The sequence below is a fragment of the Pteropus medius genome, unplaced genomic scaffold (assembly GCF_902729225.1).
Source record: "Pteropus medius unplaced genomic scaffold, Ma_sr-lr_union100, whole genome shotgun sequence".
NCBI classification, from domain to species: Eukaryota; Metazoa; Chordata; class Mammalia; order Chiroptera; family Pteropodidae; genus Pteropus; species Pteropus medius.
This window is the reverse complement of record NW_024344370.1, coordinates 4,414,087-4,435,290: the sequence shown is the minus strand read 5'-3', so window position 1 is coordinate 4,435,290 and position 21,204 is coordinate 4,414,087. Positions and strand designations below refer to the sequence as shown.

Here is a 21,204-nt window from a genome sequence, read left to right as displayed (position 1 = left end):
ACTATAAAATGCCAAATGAAAAAGAAACTCACCAATATCTAAGGCCTGCTCAGGGAGAAGTGCTGAGTCAACCCTATGCTTTCTGCTCTGGGTCTTTGAACTTACCGGGACAAAGGGCAGAAACCAGGTCTCTAGTTGCAAAGGCCTTTTGAGGAGGAGGAATGACCAAAATTTGTTTTCCTTGCCTCTCCTTCAAGGCCCAGGTTTATGTTCCAGAGTCTTTGAGTAGAAATCCAGGAAGAAATCAATAGAAAGGGAGGTGGGAGACCCAGCATCAATCAGCCTCGGTCGACCTGGAGCAGCGTTTCTCAAGCCTCCCATCCGTCTCTATCAACCCCAGTGCTTTGAATAATGCCTGTGTTTCCTGGCCTTGACCATAAACCAAACACACCAGAACCTTTACTATGGAACTCAGGCTTCAGAATCTTTTTTTAAATCTCTTTAGTAGGCTGAATAATGGTCCCCAACCCCCAAAGATGTCCACATACTAATCCCTGGAACCCGTGAATGTGATTTTATTTATTTATTTATTTTTAAACTCCTACGGCACCTGGTATTCCTAGGTGGTCTCCCATCCAAGTACTAACCAGGCCTGACCCTGCTTAGCTTCCGAGACCAGACAAGATCAGGCACGTTCCGAGTGGCATGGCCGTAGACTGTGAATTTTATTTTATATCGCAAAAAGGACTCTGCAGATATGATTGAACTAAAGATTTTGAGATGAGGAGATTATCCTGGATTATCTGATGTAATCACAAAATTCCTTATAGGAGAAAGGGTCAGAGGCAGAGAATAGGCCAGGGGACAATGAAAACAAAGATCGGAGTGATACACTTTGAAAATGGACAAAGGGACCCACACCGAAGAACATAGGCGGCCTCTAGAAACTGGAAAAGGCAAGGAAATGAAATTTCCCCTAGACCCTTCAGGAGGAAATTGCCCTGCAGACAATTTCGTTTTTGACCCAGTGAAATTGACTTTTGGCTTCTGACCTTAGAACTGTAAAGACAATAAATTTGTGTTGTTTTAAGCCAGAAAGTTTATGGTAATTTGTCGCATAGCCCTAGGAAATTTGTACAATCTCCATAGGTAACTCTAATGATTAGCCAAAGTGAAGAATCAATGATGAAGAAACTTGCTGCTCAATGTGTGTTCAAGGACCAACAGCATCTGCATTACCAAGGAGCTTTCTAGAAATGCAGAGTCTCAGGCCTCACCCCAGACCTGCTGCAGCAAAACTGGCATTTTAACACGATTCCCAGATGGTTTGAATGCATACTTAAGTTTGAATTCTAGAGCAATGGTTTTTCATCCTAGCTTTAATTTAGAATCTCTTGAAGAACTTAAAAAATGTGGATCCCAGGCCAGGGCTTTTGGTTTTTAGAAGCTTCCCAGATGATTTTAAGGAAATCCTTGATGAAAGTGGTTGTGTCCTGTGCACCTTTGTATTTCCAGGGCCTAGCATAAAATTAGGCACTGAGAAGCAAATAAATATCTCATTGAAACAAACAAAGTTCTCTAGGTCCTTGCTACTTCAATGGTGGTCATGGACCAGGAGTCTGGACATCAACTGGGAGCAGTCAGAGTGCAGAATCTCAGGCCCCATCCAGAGATTCAGAAATGCTGAATGGAAATCAGCATTTCATTAAGCTCCCTGAGTGATTCTGTGCACTGTGCCAGGCCATTGTCAGTTTGGGAAGTGGTGGCTCTGCTATTAGGAATGAATGAGATTAAGGCAAAGAAAGTTGAGGTAATTGTCTCCAATTTATAGTAGTTCAGCAGTAAACTCAAAATTGAAATCATTGCCTCAAAAGTATTGTTTCTGAGATCAAAATGGGACAGTGTGCTCTGAGGGATAAAATTTAGTTGGGTCAATAAAATTGATGGTTTTTGGATGGGAGAGCCTAAACTTGGTTTGGCAGGAGGGCTGTTGCATTCTCTGAGAAAAATTCTACAAGCGAAGACCTATGTCCAGAAAGAATCTTTTGCAGACCTTTCTCCGTTCTAGCTTGGGCCCTCGAGCCTTCATTCAAGAGGAAGGTCTGGCTCAGTTTCTGTTGGCTCCAAGCCCAAAGGAGCTGAAAGCTCAGTTTATTCCTTCATGGGATCATGGTGTTTAATCACACAATTTAAATCTCTATCTGTCACATTCAGGGCTTAAATTGTCAGTAATATTTGCCCAATATTCTTAACGAGAGAGACAAAGATGAAGAAAGACAAACAGAAACTTTTGAGAGAGTCTCAGATACAAAAAATCTTTACGAGGAGAGGAAGTTGTTGCCTAGCTGAAATGCAGGGTACCTTGCAGATAAGAATCTAAGGATATTCAAAACAAGGATATTAAAAAAAGATTTGCAAAGAAGTTTAACTTCAATTTCCTATCAAAAAGTAATGATTCTTATTTTTGTCTGAGCCATGCTTCAATTGTTCCTGATAAATTCAGAAGCCTAACTGTAAAAGAGTGACAATTTTATTTACTCTCTCAACAAAGAGATTAAACAATTCGGCAAGTGGATAGAATCAACATAGCAGTCTCATGGCTGGAGGAAGCCCTCTGGATCGTCAGGGGTCTGCAATCCACATACTTTCAGGAGCCCAGCAAGTGAAGCAAATGTGAGAAGGCAGTCAGCTGGACAATATTAGGAGTGGTTAAGACTGTGGGAACTGGAAAGTGGATGCTTAGCAAAATCATTCATATTTATAAAACAATGTTGGCCAAATAAAACACATCTGTGAGCCTAAGTTTGTCTACTTATTTATATTTCAGAAACTTGAGATCTAGAAAAGCTATATTTTCTGCCTAAGATCACATAACTATAACTTAAGCATTGAAACAAATACCCCAACTGTGACAGCTCTACATGTTTACACACCAAGGAGACATTTAGATTATATTTGTATGTAGAACTCTGTGTGTGTGTGTGTGTGTGTGTGTGTGTGCGCGTGTGCGTGCGCGCGCGTTGAACCAAAGAGGTTCCATTCTAATAATTGGTTGGATGATGCCTAGTTGCTAACAACAGAAAGAAAGTAACAGCTCTAAATCACAAGGTACCACAGTGAGAGAGTAAAACCAATGAAACCAGCAGCCGTTTCTATTCATCCAGCACACATTTTTACAAGGCTATAAATAATTGTATTTACAGATCTTAGATATTTTTGAAGCAGTAATAAAAAACTATGTTTTAAGAAAAAGAATTCTAGGTTTGAAATTTAATTGGCCAATTACTTAGAAAAATACCACATGTTCTGAAGAGGTGACAATTAGTAGCTGGAGCCATTATCTTGGTCAGCTTGCTTGGCTAGACAAAGTCAGAGTACACCTCCAGACCGTCCTCAAACTTGAGATTTGAAGGCACAGGGATCACTGTAGCTTCCTGGTCAGTTATGTCTAGAAGCTCTCCTGTGTCAGCTTTATTTAAGAAATGCCAGTCATGAGCACTGCTCTTCTGTAAGAAGGTGAGGAAAGAGGCAAGCAACAAAGTCAATCAGAGCCCTGTGGAGTCACCCTCACACAGTGGACACAAGAGTCCTCTGTTTAGCATTGTTCTGAATGTAGACAATATGGTTTTATTACTTTCCCTGTGCCAGGTACTTTCCATGCACTTTTTCATTTAATTCCCACAACGAATCGAATCTTAGTACAGTTGACATCCCTGTCTTACAGATGAGGAAACTGAAGTTTAGAAAGTTTAAGTAACTTGCTTTTGTGGTTGATTTGGGATTTGAATCCAGATCGGACTCTCTCCATAGCTCAAGCTTTTAGGCACTATCCTCTCTACTCTGATTCAAGCACCCAAAGGTAAACTTGACTGACATGGTCAATGTTTGCTTGCTTCTACCTTTCTCTCAATGTGGCCCTTATCTATGGATAAATCAGAATAACAGACTTCAGGCAGGGCTTTGAACTCCAAATGTGCAGGGTGCCGACCTTGATACCAGTTATGGGAAGAGAGGTTGAGTGTGTTATTTACTAAGAACCCAAGTGTTTTAAAAAAACAATTTTAGGAGCTCCACTGGTAAGCCAGTAGAAAAAGGTGTTCTGCAGCACTGATGTCTAAAAAGCAAATTTTCAAAAAGCAAATCCCATTGTTCTACTGATTTCAGTTATAAAATCAGAGGCACATTCCCACAGTCTGGAACGGAAAAAGCCAGTTCTCGATTCACTGGGTTGAAAACATTTGGCAAGAACTGACCTGGCCTGGCCCAGAGAGGGCATACACAGTCCTCCCTTGACCTTGAAATCTCCATTCCAAGGTGAGCCTCTCCTTTCTCTTCCCCTTTCCCTGTCTTTCATCAAACTTGGAAGTGTCTCTGACTATAGCGGTTCTTAACTGCTTTCTATCATTTCACCTATTCCATTTACACAGCTGACTATGAGGGGAAGAGAGGGTTGTGATATCACAATTTACTGTGGGTATAATCATCTAAGGCAGATGCGTTCTATCAGAAAAGTCACAGATTCAGGACTTAATGCCTTATTTTATGAATTCTGTAGTTTCGAACATCTATACACCAAATTAGCCTAAAATATGCCTTTGAAGCAAATGGTGAATTTTTAATGGTGAATTAGAATTTTTCATTCTATTAACTTCATCATGAGTCCACCTTCCTGAATGCAAGGTTTTTGAGATTAACTCTAAGCACGTTTTGGAGGCCTGGCAAATTAAATAATAATCTAAATAAAATAATAAAGATCCAAAGATTTTGGTTGTCTTTTACTCAGTCTATTATATCTCTATAATTCCATTCGAACACTTCTACTTTCTCCCCTGTCACTTATTCCAGGACAAACACGTGTGTTTTTTGTTTTTTGTTTTTTTGTTTTTAAGAGAAGAGGTAGAGATTTTGTCCTTGCCTATTCTGCCTGGAATGACTGTCATTATAAGAGAGGGACTGTATCTCTCTGTTGTGCCAGAGGTCTATGGCATAAAATTGGGAGGAACATTGTATAGAGTACAAGGAATGGGTTTCAAAGCTGAGACCTAGCTCTGAGTCCTATCACTCACCACTTCCTTGTCTCTGGTTCTTTGTGTCCACATCTGTAAATTCAGGGTAATAGTGCCTGCTCATAGGGTGGCTATGTGTGTTAGAAACTGCTGACACACAGCAGTTGCTTAGTGATTACTTTTTTTTTTTTTTTTTTTTAGATATGGATAATTCTCAATCTTGAAGTAGAGGAAAAATACAGGGAGACACATTAATGGGTGTATGGAAGCTCCTCAGAGCACTTTTGTCCCCTCCTCTCTGATCTTTGTCATGCTTATAGGGCAAAGTGGGCCTGGTTCCTTCTTTCTCTTTCACCCTACTCATGGGAGATTCATGTGGTGGGCTGGCTCAAGGCCATACATGGTGGTGAAATAAAAGGGCTGAAGGGAATTTCCTTTAAATGGCGAAGCATTATTGAATGCCAGGAGAAATTTGTTCACACTCTCTAGTGCACACCCTCAGACTCTCACAGCAAAGCACAGTGATGAAGGATCGTTTCAGCATTCGATTAGATGTTAAAAGCAGAAGGAAGTTTTTATCCCAATTGTTAGTCTCTGGAGAGTCAGCATTCTGACAGCTGAAATCCGCCCCCTCCTTCAGTGCTTGATTCTGAGGGCCACAGGAAGCTGTGGATCTGACCAGATGCAAGAGAAAGCCCTTAAGCACCAGAGCAGCAGTCAGCCAGAGTTGCTGGGCTTGGCCTTGCCTCATCTCAGAGTTGGCATGACCTCTTGCAGGGAGGGCAAACTGTGGTTACCAAGACAGAGTGGGTGGGGTATTATATGCCCCAAGAGTTTCTAAATGCCAAGAGTTTCTAAAACCAAAACAGTTATCAAATAAGAATGACAAGTCCCACAAAATGCAGCTGTCTCACCTCTCACCCACATCTCGCATTGGTACCATGTCACAGCAGAACTTCCTAGTAGAGCAGCTAGGAGCCGCTCCTGGCCTTGGGCATTCCAGGCAGCAGAAAACTGTTCTTTCTCTCTTTTAGTGATTAGATGCTTCACTAGGTGGACCATAAGCATAGATCAAACTGACTAGAACAAACTAAAATTAAGATAGAAATCTCTACAGCTGAATGCAGCATAGCCATAGCCCATGAAGGAAGCAAAGGGATGAATAAGGACATTTCTTTCTTGGTTTCACTGTTGCATCTCCAAAAGAAATGACCAGTGTTACTTGGGTTAAATATTGGTGACCACAGATCCAGTTAACTCCTACTGTGCCCTTTCAGTCTCGAAAACATAATGATTTGGGGTGATAAATTTTACCATGGTTATAAGTCATAAACCATGGAGTTTATACTCATTTGCTGTTTGGTGGGAAGATGAAAATAAGGTATAAATAGGCGGAATTTGGAATTAAGAGATAAGACGACTTCTTAGGTAAATAGCAACCAGACCAAAATTATATCCAAAGGATGCAATAGGCTCCCTTACATTGGTGTTGGCATCAGCCTCCGAGCAGGGGCTGGTGTGATGGTAGAGAAGGACAGTGGCAGGATCTGGCTAGTCAGTGGGCACATGCCAGCACCGTGATTTCAAGGAATCTCCTGGGTTTGAAACAGGACATTAGCCAATGGCTGGAGTTTGGGGGAGCAGGATCTACCTTGGAATGAAGAATATTGATAGGAACCAAGCTGGGGTCAGAGCAAAGAACCAAGGCACACTCCAGGTATACAAAATGAGCAAGCGATTAGCTATGGGGAAAAGCTATAGCTCAGGATGTGTGGTCCAGAGGGCTTACCCCAAGAGGAGCCTCCTGTGTTCATGCCAGGAACTCATCTGTGTTACTGCATGTAATATTCACAATAGCCTCAGAAAGCGGGTATTATATCCTTAAAGGAGGTGAAGCAGTGAAGGTTCAGAGAGTTTAAGTGACCTACCCATTATCACAGAGCCAGGAAGTGGCAGATCCAGGAGTATAACCTGATTGATCTTGATGTAGAGTCTGCGCTCTTTTCGTTATACCATGCTGCTTGAATGATAAGCAATTGTTCAGGCTGACAAGTTGGGGATGGGCATAGGTACAGAGTAATCAGAGAACCTGCTACCTTCTGAATGGGGCCAGTCATTGAGTATGTCTGTGATAGAAGAAGCATATGGGAGAGTGATGTGCGATTAGATTGGGAAGACAGGCAGGAGCAAGACATAATAGCCTTGGAAACTGTGCTGAAAAGTTTGGATTTTAACCTGTACGCAATGAGAAGAAGCAGAAGAGTGACAGAATCCAATCTGAATTTTAGAAAGATCATTTTGGCAGCTGGGTGGTACCTGGATTCTCAAGGAGGAGTGGCAATGGGGGAGAACAGGAGACCCCTTAGGAGGCTAGTCTAGAGAAGAAATCTTTCAAATATGTGAGTGAGACCATATTGGTCTCCTGCCTTCAATTCTTTTATTTCCCATTGTCTTCTGAGTAAAGCAGAAGCTCCTTGGGAAATTCTATAAGACCTTTCATGACCGTCTTTACTATTTTTCTAGCCACCTCCCCCCATGCTTCCAGCTCACTCAGTATCCGTGATTCCTTGATTACTTGCTGTTTTCTTTGCTTACAGTGGCTTCCTCAAGCATGACAAACATATTCTCAAGCATCAAACTTCATTTCAAATATGATCTCCTATGGGAAGTCTTCCCATATTACCCGGCAGGACTTGACTCTCCCTCCTCATCCAACTCTTTAAACATGCCTTTATTAAAATGGCCTTCATCTGTTTTATAATGTTCCCCTTCTTACTTGTTTCTGTGCTTCTCGAGGGCAGTGATTATATCTAGCTCATCTTAGATTCCCATCATTTAGCTTCATACTTGGCATGTAAAAGATGCTTCATAACCAGTACTATCCTCCTAACTTTTGTGGGGCTGAGGGAAAGAGTACAATTAGAAGCCTCAGGTGCTTAGCTCCCCTCTATTCTCCTTTAGTTTGACACCCCAGCTCTACCAAGAACCACAAGGAGTTTTGCACACATGTGTATGTAGACAAGCCAGTCCCTATGTCCAACCTCCATCCACGCCCCTTGCCTACTGTATATAGTCACCTCTTGGCTACCTTCAAGCCTACAGATGTATACTCCAGTGATGCAGTATATTCTTGGAAGGGTGGAGAGTCCTTCGTAGGCAGGCTTGGGCCATTTGAACAGGGACTCTGCAGTCCTGGGTGCAGAAACATGGCCTAGAATTAGGGTATGTGAGCCTATGGTGGCAATGTCTCTTTGACCCTAAAGACTCTTTGACATGTGGTTCAGGGTGTGACCAGAAAAAGGACAGAGCAGAGCCATTTAAAGTATGGAGCCCCAGCTCATTCAGCTTCCAAGGATGGAATGTTCGTCTCTCTATAAAATGTGTAAGTAGTGAAGATTTGAATTAAAATGATAAGATGGAAGAAATAAGGCTACTTCTGAGAAGCCACTATTTAAAAAGAAGAAAGCACAAGCCTTGATGAGCAGTTGGCTCTGTGGAAGAGGAGTAAAGGCTCATCGCAGGCTCTGTCGGTAGGAAGAATGGTATTGTGCTATTAACTCAGAAAGGAGGAACACGTGTGGGAGGGAGTTCCATGTCAGATAAGGCAGTATATTCAGGGGAAAATGTTCAATAGTTGGAAATATGGAGTTTAGAGCCTAAGATATAGGTGGAGTTTGAAAATATAGATTCGGGAGTCGTTAGCACATAGGTGATAATTAGAACTATGGATATGGTCAAATAGCCCAAGGAGAGAGTGTAGACTGAGAAGAGACTTCAGAAGGTGACAACAGGAGTCCACAAAGAAGACTGAAAAGGAGTAGCCAGAGAGGCCCAGGGAAATCCAAGAAGGCTCTTGGAGCCAGGCATTAGTTTCAAAAAGGATGGGGAAGGTCGCACGGCCAACTGCCACATCGAGTATGGGGAAGCTGAGGAGTGCCCACAGGGTTTTAATAAATAGGTCACTGGTGACCTTAGTGAAACCAATTTCAGAGGAGGCATGATGGCCGAAGGCACACAGAGTTGTATATAGAAGGCAAAGTGGAGACAGCGTCCACTTTGTTCTTCAAGACGTTTGGATGTGGGGGAAAAAAACAGGCCTAAGTTGGAGATGAAACAGACTTTAGGAACAGTTGTTATTTTTTGTTGTTGTTGTGTTTCTTTTATACATGTGAGAGCTTAGAATATTTATTCGTGCTGAGGGGAAAGAGATGAATGAGAAGGGATGGTCAAAGATACAGGAAATAGAGGGGAACTCAATGAAGAAGGTCCCCGCGCAGGCGGGGTTCCGTGGGAAGAAGACAAGGATTTATACACAGGAGGTTTATTAGGTATTGCTCTTAGAATAAATGTCTGTGTAAGGAGAAGAGGAAGGAGGCTGGGGTGGAAGAAGAAATTGGGCCATGTTACTGGTGCAATGAAGGCCTCAGCCAAGCTCATGGGGACCTCTGAAGTTGGGATAGGCCCTCAGAGTTATCCAGAGTTAGAACAAGGGGGCTAGATCTTTATATCCTCACAGCAATCTATCACTGGGTGTAAGATTCCCTGGGAAAGGAGTCTGACCGAGGGCAAGGAGACTCTTTTCAGCTAAGCAATCCCTGAGGATGGCTGATAGCTGAGGGCTTCTGCCAGCAGCACTCCCAGTAGCTGAAGCCAAGTCTTAAAGGGGATCCAGTCTGCGTAACTGTATCAGTCAGAGTTCAGCTAGAGGGGCAGAATGACTAAGCGATATAGATTAAAAGATTTATTGCGAGGAATTCGCTTATATGCTTATGGGGACTGGGTAGGCAAGTTCGAAATCCAAAGAGAAGGTCGTTAGAAAGGACATTCTGGAACTCCAAGGCCCAGGCTGAGGCTGCTGCTCACAGGCTTCGCTTCTTCTTCAAAGAAGCCTCTCAGTTCTCCTCTTGAAGCCTTTCGACCTATTGGATCAGGACGACCCAGATTACCTAGAATTATCTCCCTTACTTACAGTTAATTGATTCTACACTCTAATCACATCTACAGAATACCTCCACAGTGACACAGATATTAGTGTTTGATTGAATAACTGGGGATGATAGGCTAGTCAAGTTGACACATCAAAAGATTGTTATACCATCAGGGTATGCACTATAGTTTCCCAAAAGCAGAAATGAGTAAATATAATTTAATTTCCCTTAAACACATAACTGTAGTTCAGCGGGACTCACTGATTAGTTTTTTTGTTTCTGTAGAAAAATTTTTCCTATATGTAAGCATTGACTTCCAAATATGTGACTATGACCACTACTTATACATGGAATGGCCAAAATATTAATAACGTATCTTGATTTTTATAACGGAAGTACATAGTGCTGAAATCAATCCCATACCAACCACCTGGGGAGCCAGCTCTGTCTGAATCCTCATTCCCACATAGTCATTTCACCCAATGAGGTGAGTGTGTGTTATGAACAAGGCAATTGTTCTTGGGTTCAAGTCCCTTCGCACACACACAAGGTGTCCTTAAGCTGAGTAAGTGGTTTCTCTAATATCTGCTGGCTGATAAGGAAAAATCTAAAGTTATATTTCTCAAACTTTTGATGCTAAGAATGCTTGGTAATTTTAGGAATTTTTGTTCGTTTGTTTCATTGAACATTTAAAATCCTCTCTTGGCATCAACAAGAGGGGTGACATGATCTGCAGTCTTTCACTACAGGGTCTATATTTAGCATCATGATATTTGGAGCCATAGATCAAACTCTGTTTCTGGACTGGTCTTCTCTTCTCAGCGGCAATGTCATTCCCCAAACCCAGATGTGCAACATCTGTCTGCCCTCAAGGAGCAATAACTATTGCTTCCTCTTCTGCGTTTTCTCCTCAGGAGCAGAGGAAACATTTGGTTGTCCTCACAGTATCTCCTGTCAGTCCTCCTGTCTTCCCAGTACCCCTATCCTGGCTCCCTGGGCTTCCCTGCCTCACTCTCATCTCCTGCCAGGATGCTCCAGAAACACAAAGTGGCCTATTCCCCTACTGGGGCTGCTGTTCTAGAACTCCAGGCATGTTTTCCTCTGCCCTCAGCCCACTCGCAGAGCCTGAGTGGAGATGAGAGAGGCCCAAGATGCAGGCCAGCCTCCAACCACCCAGAGGCTGAGTGGCTGAATGGAGTGAGAATTCAGCTTTACCTGGAACCCTGTGATGAGCAATGTTCGCTGTTACCTCTGGGGCAACTGTAATTAAGGACCTATTGAATTTCTGTTTCAGGCTTTATTTTAAGAGATTTGGAGTAAAAATAAGGTCACTGCATATCGAGCTGAGATTTGGAGTAAAAATAAGGTCACTGCATAACGAAGTTTGTGCTGTTGTTGTTTAGTCACAGATTCTGAGATCTTCCATTTTGCTGATTTTAGATCAGGAGGTAGGCTTCTGGGACTGCCCAGTTAAGAGGAAAAGGGTATCCCCACCCTCAAAATAATTAAAATGACAAGCAAACCAGATTATGGATGACTTGGTTACTTTGGGCAGTTTTCCAAAATCAAAAGTAAAACTGCTGAGATGCCAAACTCTATATGTCATCATCTTTATAAGAATTTCTCATACAGGTGATTATTCTGCATGTAGGAGCAAGTTTGTATCATACGTGCTGTTACCAGCGTGAACTTTCTGGTAGCTTCATGAGATGAGTTTCCTTCTCCTTCCCTGTGACCCATCTCCTGACTGTTCCTCCAAGAGAAACCCACACCAAGCCCCAGATCACATGGAAAGGGGATCGTGTAAAATTAGCTCTAATAAACTAGGGATCAAGATTTGGGAGGCAAAGAGTGAAACCTAACCTTGATAATCTGTGACTTGTTCTTAGTTTTATTTTATTTATTTTATTTATTTCTTTTTTCAGACAGGGTAACCCTTGGTTAACCTCACAGATTGCAAAGACCTTGTCAGTTTACAATCCCTTATGTATGTATGTATGTATGTATGTATGTATGTATGTATGTATGTATGTATTTTATGCCTAACAGCACCTGGTCTTCCTAGGTGGTCTCCCATCCAAGTACTAACCAGGCCCGACCCTGCTTAGCTTCCAAAATCAGATGGGATAGGACTTGTTCAGAGTGGCATGGCCATAGACATGTTCTTAATTTTAAAACCATGTTTTCTTAGAGATCCAAGTTCACCAGTGTGGTTGAGGAGCTGAATTTTCCTCCCTACCTTGGATTTTCCTAGAGTCTCATATTAGCAGGACTTTAAAGCCCTTCTTTTAACAGCTGAATTATAAGAGATATAATGTGAGAAGAACCAGCATCATGGAACAAGTCAAGAATCTGGAAGTTATGTGAACAGAAAACAAATATAATAGATAATGCATTTGGATCACCTCAATTTTTTAACATGTGCTCTTGTCCACAAGTATTTTTCCCTTGGAGCAATCTTGACTTTTTTCAATGAAAGTACAAACTCGGCTACCATTTTTCTCCATCTTCCTCCCCAGCACTCTTCTTTCCCTGTTTCTCTGTAGATTAGTTCATCTGGGGTAGATAAGATATAAGATAAAGTAGAACCTGAGAAAAGAACTGTTCCCTGTTTAACCTGCCAATTTGGCTGGACTTTAACATGTCTTACCATATCAAGGGCATGAACACAATGAGCAGCTTCTCCAAGGCTGCTACCTCTGAAGGAGTGGCATGTGGGGACAGAGTCTCTGAAGCAGAAGCCCTAGAGGCTGGAGGAAGTGGCGAAGGGATCCATCTCATTGGAGTACAGGCCTCTGAGTAAACCACTTCCAGAAAGGGGATGATCTCCTGGTATCTTAACATGTTGCTAGAGCCAAGAACAAGTGGGCCAGAGGGCCTGGCCCTGCCCTGAGCAGTTTCAATAATTACTTAATTATACCCCTGCCTACACTGCTCTGCCTCTGAATCTAGGCTGCTTTAAAGGACCAGAATGGAGGTGCTTAGTGCTGAGCTGGTTGGAACACTGCACTGGCCACAAACAGGGGTGAAGGGGAATCAGAGGGCATGAGACATCCTTGCCTCTGCTCTGTCAAACTAGCTGTGTGACCTGTAGTAGGTTATGGACCCACTCTGGGCCTCATTTTCTTCCCTGTGAAACAGGCTATTATGAGCAGTAAAAAAAAAATAATAATAATACCTAGTTCAAATGACATTTGAGAAAGTACCAAGCTCAATGTTGTACTTCTTCAGACCCTGTCATGCTCACCTCCACAATGACTGTGGCTTTGAAGAGCCAGAAACAAAAAAATGTTCCAGGGACCACAGAAGAGGACACCACTGTGGAAAGATAGACCCCAAAGCTTCCTCATAATTATGCTATGATAGTCTTACTCTATATTCTTTCACATATAAGAAGTTACAGTCAAACCATTAAAAATCGTTAAAAAGCTTGTCAGAACCCAAGTAACCAAATGAGAGTCGGGAAATGCAGTTTTCCTATGATCCTGAAGTTTTTGAAACTTTTTTTTTGTGAAATTTAGAACTTTTGGGGGGACATTGTCTCAGAGCCAGTTTACCAGCCAGCTGAGGACATTAATCACACCTGTTTTTTTTAGCATAAAATCCAGTTGGGTTATTCACCTTGACAATAAATGACTTTTGAAAATTTCTGATAATCTATTTTCAAAAGAATCTTGACTTTTTGCAATGCTAAGGTAATTCTAAACAAGGTCATCGAGCTCTGAAGGAGAAAATTCCTGAAGAGGAATTTTGAACATTTTGAGTAATAGCTGCAGCTTCCCTGGGCAGGATGAGCATGGCATTGTGGGGATTCTGGGGCCAGAAGGACCTGGGTTTGAAACCCAACTCCCGGCTTCTTGCTCTCTTGGACGTGTTACTTATCTTTTCTGACCATCAGTCAGAGGAATAATATTGAGTTCGAGGTTCAGGTAAGGACTCGAGAAAACTATATTTCTTTAGCATCCAGCACACATGTGCACAGTAACTTTTTCTTTTTTTACTGATCCTTTGAATACAACTGTATTCATTTATGTGCATGGAAATAATAGTAATAGTAATAATAGTATTAATGTTGTGAGTAACACTGTGAGTGGGGTCCTATAAGTGCTTTATGTGTATTAGTTTATTTAATCTTCACAACAGCCCTATATAGTAGGTACTATTGTTATCCTATTTTTTAGATGTAGAAACAGAGGCACTAAAAGATTAAGCAATGTGTCTAAGGTCGCAGACAAGTGAATTGCAGAATTAGAATTTACAAACCTGAGAATCTAGGTCCAGAGTCTATATTCTTGGCACATTACTTAATTATCACATTTTATGTACTTCTTAGGTCGGTGTGTGTGTGTGTGTGTGTGTGTGTGTGTGTGTGTGTGTGTGTGTGTGTGTGTGTGTGTGATAGAAAGAAGCAAATCTGAGCAGTAGGGTAGATACCCAGGCTGCATGAGAGCTCCTCTTGCTGCCCAAGCTCTGGCTGCACTCACCAGTCTGAATACAGAAGAGTTTTTTTCCCTAAGGACCTTCATGGTTTCAAACAAAGCCTAGACACAGAGCAGAAGGCCAACGACTATCCATCACCATCAGCTTGAGCTGCCATCGCTCCTAAGTGTCACTTAGAACTAAAGAACGTAAATAGTTTCTGAACTAACCTAGTTGCTGGTGGAGGGCTAGCTATTTATCCCTTATAGCTGTTGTTATTTCACACTACTTGTCTCTCATAATCCCATTTTACTAATAATGATACGGAGGAAGAACAGCTTGCCAAGATTACCTAGCTAGTAACTAGAGAAAGCTACTGAGTTAGTTTTCTATCATATTGCTTCAGTCTTCCTTCTTGGAAGAGTGAAGCTTTCACCTAATTCCTTCTCTCTATTTTTATTTTCACCTCCACTTTCTTTCTGGAAGCCAAATTGACTCCTAGAAAGATGAAAAGTGTGAAGCAGAGAGCTGCGTGGCATCAAAAAGAAAGGTAGAATTGCAGAAAGGCCTGAGGCTGGGTGGCTGCTATGGGTGGAGGCCCTGGCTGCTGACCTTGGATATAAGCAGCCAAGTGACCCATTTTTTTCCAGCTCTACCCACATGGTTTCCATTGTTAGCCGTGAGTGGCCATTGGCTGACTGCAGAAGCAGAGCTCCAAATGCTCTGTGCAGCAATAAGCTTGACACTGTATAGGAAAAGCACTCCACTCTCCGCTCTGCACAGGGTTTTTCCCCCGTTTAGCTAGCACTGCCCTTCCTCAGGGAAGGGAGTAAACACACGATGCAGAAGAGTGCTGTTGGAGTTCACATGTTCTCTACCTAGTTGACTCCAAGTCACAACAGCCCTATTTAAATATAGAACTTATATCAATTCCCAAGTTCATGCCATTGTTTTCTGATTCTTCAGCTCTAAGGCCTACCTATCTGCCCAGGGGAGGGAAAGAGAGCTGGTATTCTGTTTAACAAAATACATGTATTTACAGTTGGCTCAGTCCTGGGCACTATGCATCTTGTTAGGTGACTAAGGAGCTTGTCTTTGTGCAAATAAGCTTGGAATATGAAGCTGGGAGTATGTGTGAAAATATTCCAGGTGAAACAGAGCTTATTTACATAAATTTTACTCTGAAAGAAAAATCTGTTGGGAAAGTGATAGTTTGGAGCTGTAAAGTATAAATCGTAAAGTATAAAGTGTAAATACACCAACTCTATTGGTTATGCTCAACATCATTTTTATATTTTTAAATTAAGCAATTTATTATGTTATTATAAATTATCTTATTTTCTAATCCTCTCATCTGTTTGTTTTGTCTACTTAGGTAAACTGTTTTAGAAGTATGGAAAAGAATCTTTCTTTTTCTCGTTTCTCAATAATTCATCACATAACTGTAACAGACAATTGTCATCTTTTCGACTACTCATTATCTGAAGTTCCTTTCTATCTTTGGGGAATCCCCTATCTATGAAGCAGAGCCCAGTCCTCCTACTGAAGCTGAAATTTCCAGACTGGATTTCCTGGTCTCCCTTGCTGTTAAGATACAGTTGAGTGATCAAGGTTCTACCCATCAGGTGGTCCTCAAATCTACTAGTGGCACGAAGAAGGGAACATGCAGAACCCACTCTAGTGCTGAGCGTTGCACACAGGGGCAGCTACTCAACTTTACAGGGCAGCAGGGTCAGTGGTTCTAACATTAGCACCCAAGGACAAGCGCTGTCAGGCTGGCAGAGCAAGCTGTAATGTGCAGGCACAGGGTGGCAGCTGTGCTATTTTCTCAGGATGATTTCTGCAGTGGGATTTATGGTCGTGTTCCTGGCTGCACAGTCTTCAAGCTTTATTCTCTGGACACCCTAGAAATTCTTTGAGTTACCCAATGTCCTTTCAATGAATTCCTCTTCTTAAATTAGCTGGAACCTATTTCTGTTGCTTGCAACAAAGCATCCTGAGAGATACAGTGTGAAAGCAAACACCCAATAAATATTTGTAAAATGACTAATTAAGAACTTCCGACATTTCCTCCAGTCCTAATGAAATTCAAGACCTTCTTAAAGAATATGGACACAAATAGGGAGGCAAAAATGAACACAGACTATTTAGGAAACAAAGAATAGGAGACCTTTGTTAGAGCAGGAAATTCACGTAGAAGAGTAATGAGAAATGAGAATGGAAAACTAGGTTGGGGAAATATTGTGGAAGACCTCAAAAAGCCAGGCTAAGGAGTTTGGAATTAGTCTTCAGGTTTGCGGGTATGTATGCAAAACTAGAAAGTTTGGAGTATGTGTATCAGTTATTGCAGAGTGCCTTTAGCACAATATTCCCAAATTATTATGTGTCAAACCTACATATAGAGAATATTAACGGGGAATCAGGGATCTATAGTCATACGTGTTTGGAAACTAGAAGATCATTTGAAATTCAAAACATTCTTTATTATCCTAGCAGGATGAATTTCTAAGAGGGAGCATTCCATAAGTAGCACTTCTCAAACTTATTGGATATAAATTTCACCCACCTAAAAATGTTGGTGGTAAAGAGCCCCCACCCAGGGGAATTATCCTAGTTTCCATTATCAACCAAGTTGCTTATTTGAATGAACTTTCAGTAAATCTAAATGAAGAACATTTAAGCTGAATTAATAAAACCGTAAGACCTGATAATTGCTGCTTGTTGTGGCTGCATCTGGCCTCATGCTGGTCTCATGCTGAGTCCCTCTTTAGCTTTTATGTAACTGTTCCCAAGTACTTTATGACCATAAAATTGACACCCTAACACAGTGACTGTCTCAGGGTTGAACAGTGGTTACCTAATGGCTTTAATAAAGGAAGAAGTTTGGCAAGGCTCTGAGCTTTATTATACATTTTTTAAAGACTTCATTTTTCTAGGACAGTTTTATGTTCATAGCAAAATTGAGCAGAAGGCACAGAGGTGTTCCATATACCCACTGTCCCTACACCTATAATAGCTTCCTCCATTATTAATACCCTCCTTCCATAGTGGTACATTTGATGAGCCTCCATAATCACCCAGGGTTCATAGTTTATATTACAGTTCACTCTTGGTGTTGCATATTCTATGGGTTAGGGTAAATGTATAATGACATGTATCTACCACTATAGTATCATACAGAGTATTTTCACTGTGCTAAAAATCCTCTGTGCTCTGTCTATTTATCTCTCCTCCCACCCACAACCCTTGGAAACCACTGATCTTTAAACTATCTTCAAAGTTTTGCCTTTTCCAGAATGTCATATAGTTGGAATCACATGGCATACGGCTTTTTCAGATGGATTTCTTCAACTTAGTAATATGCATTTAAGTTTCCTCCATGTCTTTTCGTGGTCTGATACCTTATTTCTTTTTAGTGTTGAATAATAATCCATTGCCTGGATATACCACAGTTTGTTTATTTATTCATCTATGAAAGGGTGTTTTGGTTGCTTTCATGTTTTGCAATTATGAATCATGCTATAAACATCTTTGTGTGAACATAAGTTTTTAACTTCTAAGGAGCCCGATGGCTGAATTGTATGGTAAGAGTAGGTTTAGTTTTGCTAGAAACTGCCAAAATGTCTTCCAAAGTGGCTGTACCATTTTTTGTATTTCCACCAGCAATGAATAAGAATCCCTATTGTTTCACATTTTTATCAGCATTTGGAGTGTAAGGGTTCTGGAATTTGGCCATTCTAATAGGTTTGTAGTGGTATCTCATTGTTTTATTTTAATGTGCATTTCTTCAATGGCACATGATGTGGAACATCTTTTCATATGCTTATTTGCCATCTATATATCTTCTTTGGTGAGCTGTCTGTCAAAAGTATCTGGCCCATTTTTTAATCAGATTGTTTGTTTTCTTTTTATTGAGTTTTAAGAGTTCTTTGTATATTTTGAATAAAAGTCTTATATCAGAAGTGTGTTTTGCAAATATTTTCTCCCAGCTTGCTTCTCATCCTCTTAACATTGTCTTTTGCAGGACAGACATTTTTAACTTTAATGGAGTCTAGCTTGTCAATTATTTCTTTCATGGGTGAGAACTTTGGTACTATATCTACAAAGACATCACCTTACTCAAGGTCACCTAGGTTTCTCCCATGTTAATGTCTAGGATTTTTATAGTTTTGTGCTTGACATTTAGGTCTGTGATCCATCTTGAGTTACTTTTTGTGAAGGGCATCAGGTCTGTGTCTAGACTGATTTCTTTCTTTTCCTTTTTTTTTTTTGCTTGTGGATGTTTCATTGTTTCAGCACCATTTGTCGAAGAGACAGTCTTTGCTCCATTGTGTTGCCTTTTTTCCTTTGTCAGTGATCACCTGACTATATTTATGTGGGTCCATTTCTGGGCTCTCTATTCTCTCCATTGATCTATTTGTCTAGTCTCTTGCCAGTACCATGCTGTCTTGATTACTATAGCTTTATAGTAAGTCTCGAAGGAAGTAGTGCCAATATTCCACGTTTGTTCTTTTTCAGTATTGTGTTGGCCTTTTGCTTCTTCATATAAATTCTTGAATGAGTTTGTCGATATTCACAAAATAATTTGCTGAGATTTTGACTGGAACTGCACTTAATTTATAGATCAAAAACTAAGAGACAGAGAGGTTGAGGTCGTAAGTGATTTTCCTTAGGTCATACATTTTGTTTCAGTAGTGAAGTTTGGACTAAAGCTGATTCTAGTGGCTAGTCCTCTGAAGTACACTGGTTAGTCACTAAGAAGAGATTTCTCTGTGAGTTTTCTCTAAGTTTCAGAAAGTAAATCTGTAGTCTGAAATGAAGCGAGGCTAATGAAAGGGTCAGGCTTTATCTTAAAATAGGAGGTCTCAGGAGCTGTGCAAAAATGACATAGGCCATTCACACTTGGCTTAGAGTGTAATGCCATGGACCCTGAGAAACATAGAAGAGTCTTTCAGATAAAAATTTTGGAAGGAATGACATGTGAAGTATTAGAAGATTCCTTAGTATTTGACATATGTGAATTTTCTTCTCCAATGATACGGCACCCGTCATTAGATCTCTTCCCCATCAGTAAATGGTAACCTCAGAGGGTTGGCATTTTTCTCTGCTGCTGCTAGGAACAGCTAAGGTCACATTCCAGAAAAGGACGCTTGCTTTGCAAAGCATACCATTCTTCGGGAGAGATAAAGAGAGAGTTAATGTTTGAAGACATTGTCAATTTCATAAACAACTAACAAGCTTACCTATCTTTTACTGTTACTATAACTTTGTTCCCTTTCCCAGAAAGTGATGATAAGCAGTGGAATAAGCCCACTCAGACAACAAAGAACAGTGGGTTTATAGAATTCAGTCTTTTCAAGACTATTGTTTATATTTTAGATCTGTATGGGTTTTATACGCCATCTATTGAGTGTCTATTTTTAAAATGCATTATAATTTATTCAAATCTTGGATATTCTTTCTTTTTGACAATGCTAGAGGTTAAGGGAGATGGCAAGAATGAAAGGTTCCAGAAGAATGTCGCTGTCAGTTCCCTCTCATTTTGCTGGAACTGCTTAAGTGAAGGAATCTTTGCATTTTAGAGCCAGATGGGAAGTTGAGATGATATAATCCATCCCACCTCTTCTTTTATCCAATTCAGAAATCCATTGTATAACAACTCTAACAGGCAGTTCTACAACTCTGCTTGGATGTCTCCAGCGATAAGGTGCTCAATACTGGAAGTGGCCATTATGCCATTATTAGAAAAAATTAATTGTTTTTTAAAGTTATTTTTTTTATACTAACCCAATCTGATTCTGAAACACTTCCCTAACCCCCGCCATTGGCTCTAGTTCTGCCTCTGGAATTGATGTGCAATAAATCCAACCCAAGGAGGGTGAACAGTATAGCAGAGTAATGATAATCATGGCTCTGGATCCAAATGGCCTTGGGTTTAAATCCAAGTTCCTTCCCATCTTCACTGAGTACCTGTGCCTCAGTGTCCTCATCTGGAAAATGTAAATTCTATTAATGCCTGCCTTATAGGGTGGTTATGAGAAGAAACAAAACAAAACAAAACAGGTTTATAAAGGAATTTAGAGCAATGTCTGGTACTTGTTAGGCATTAAATGAATGTTAGCTATTGACAATGTTAATTTTATTCTTTCATCTTATATATCATTTTTTTTCCCAGAAAATAGTGCTGTTTGGAGCACTGTACTGAGTGTATTCTAAGGCTTTGTTTTGTGAGTGTCTTGATAAATAATGTCTGTAAAGGATAGAAGAAGGAGAAATGATGTCACATATACTAGATATTTGTAATTTGTGATCCAATACTGCTTTCTCATTAATAGTCTTTCAAATATCTAATGATACAGGCATTATCCTTTATCAGTCTCTTCTCTTCCAGGCTAAAGTTCAACAGCTAAATATTGAAGTCTGTTAATCCCGTGAGCTGTCAAAAGGTGGGCTCTCAAGGCATCCTTGAAACAGGCTTAAAATCGGAGTAAGGGAGGACATTTTATCTTTTCATTGATTACCGTTTTATTAAATGCTTCTGAATACCAAAGATTGTCATAATTATTTGAAGTCTTTCCAAAAACATCGATGCTCTATTTTTTACAATTTAATAATGAAATTAATTTCCTTCTCTATATACGCACTCCTGCACTGACCTTGCTGTTGGCATAAAGCATATTCTTACAGAGGGAACCTTAGACTGGAAGTGAGGATGTCTTATGTCCCCCACCCCCACCCCCACAATTCATATGTTAAAGCCGTAACCTCCAATGTGGCTGTATTTGGAGATAGGGCCTTTAAAGATGTGATTAGGTTAAATGAAGTCATAAGGGTAGGGCCCTGATCTAATAGGACTCTGATCCCCAAGAGAATACAAATCCCCAAGACAATCTAATTTTTTTAAATGGGAG

General features: G+C 40.7%; 2 pseudogenes; both read right to left on the bottom strand.

The window, feature by feature from the left end:
- Positions 1-538: 538 nt before the first annotated feature.
- LOC120608337 (uncharacterized) lies at positions 539-657 on the bottom strand (annotated as a pseudogene).
- Positions 658-11,914: 11,257 nt separating this feature from the next.
- On the bottom strand, positions 11,915-12,032 carry LOC120608346 (uncharacterized; annotated as a pseudogene).
- Between the last annotated feature and the right edge of the window lie 9,172 nt (positions 12,033-21,204).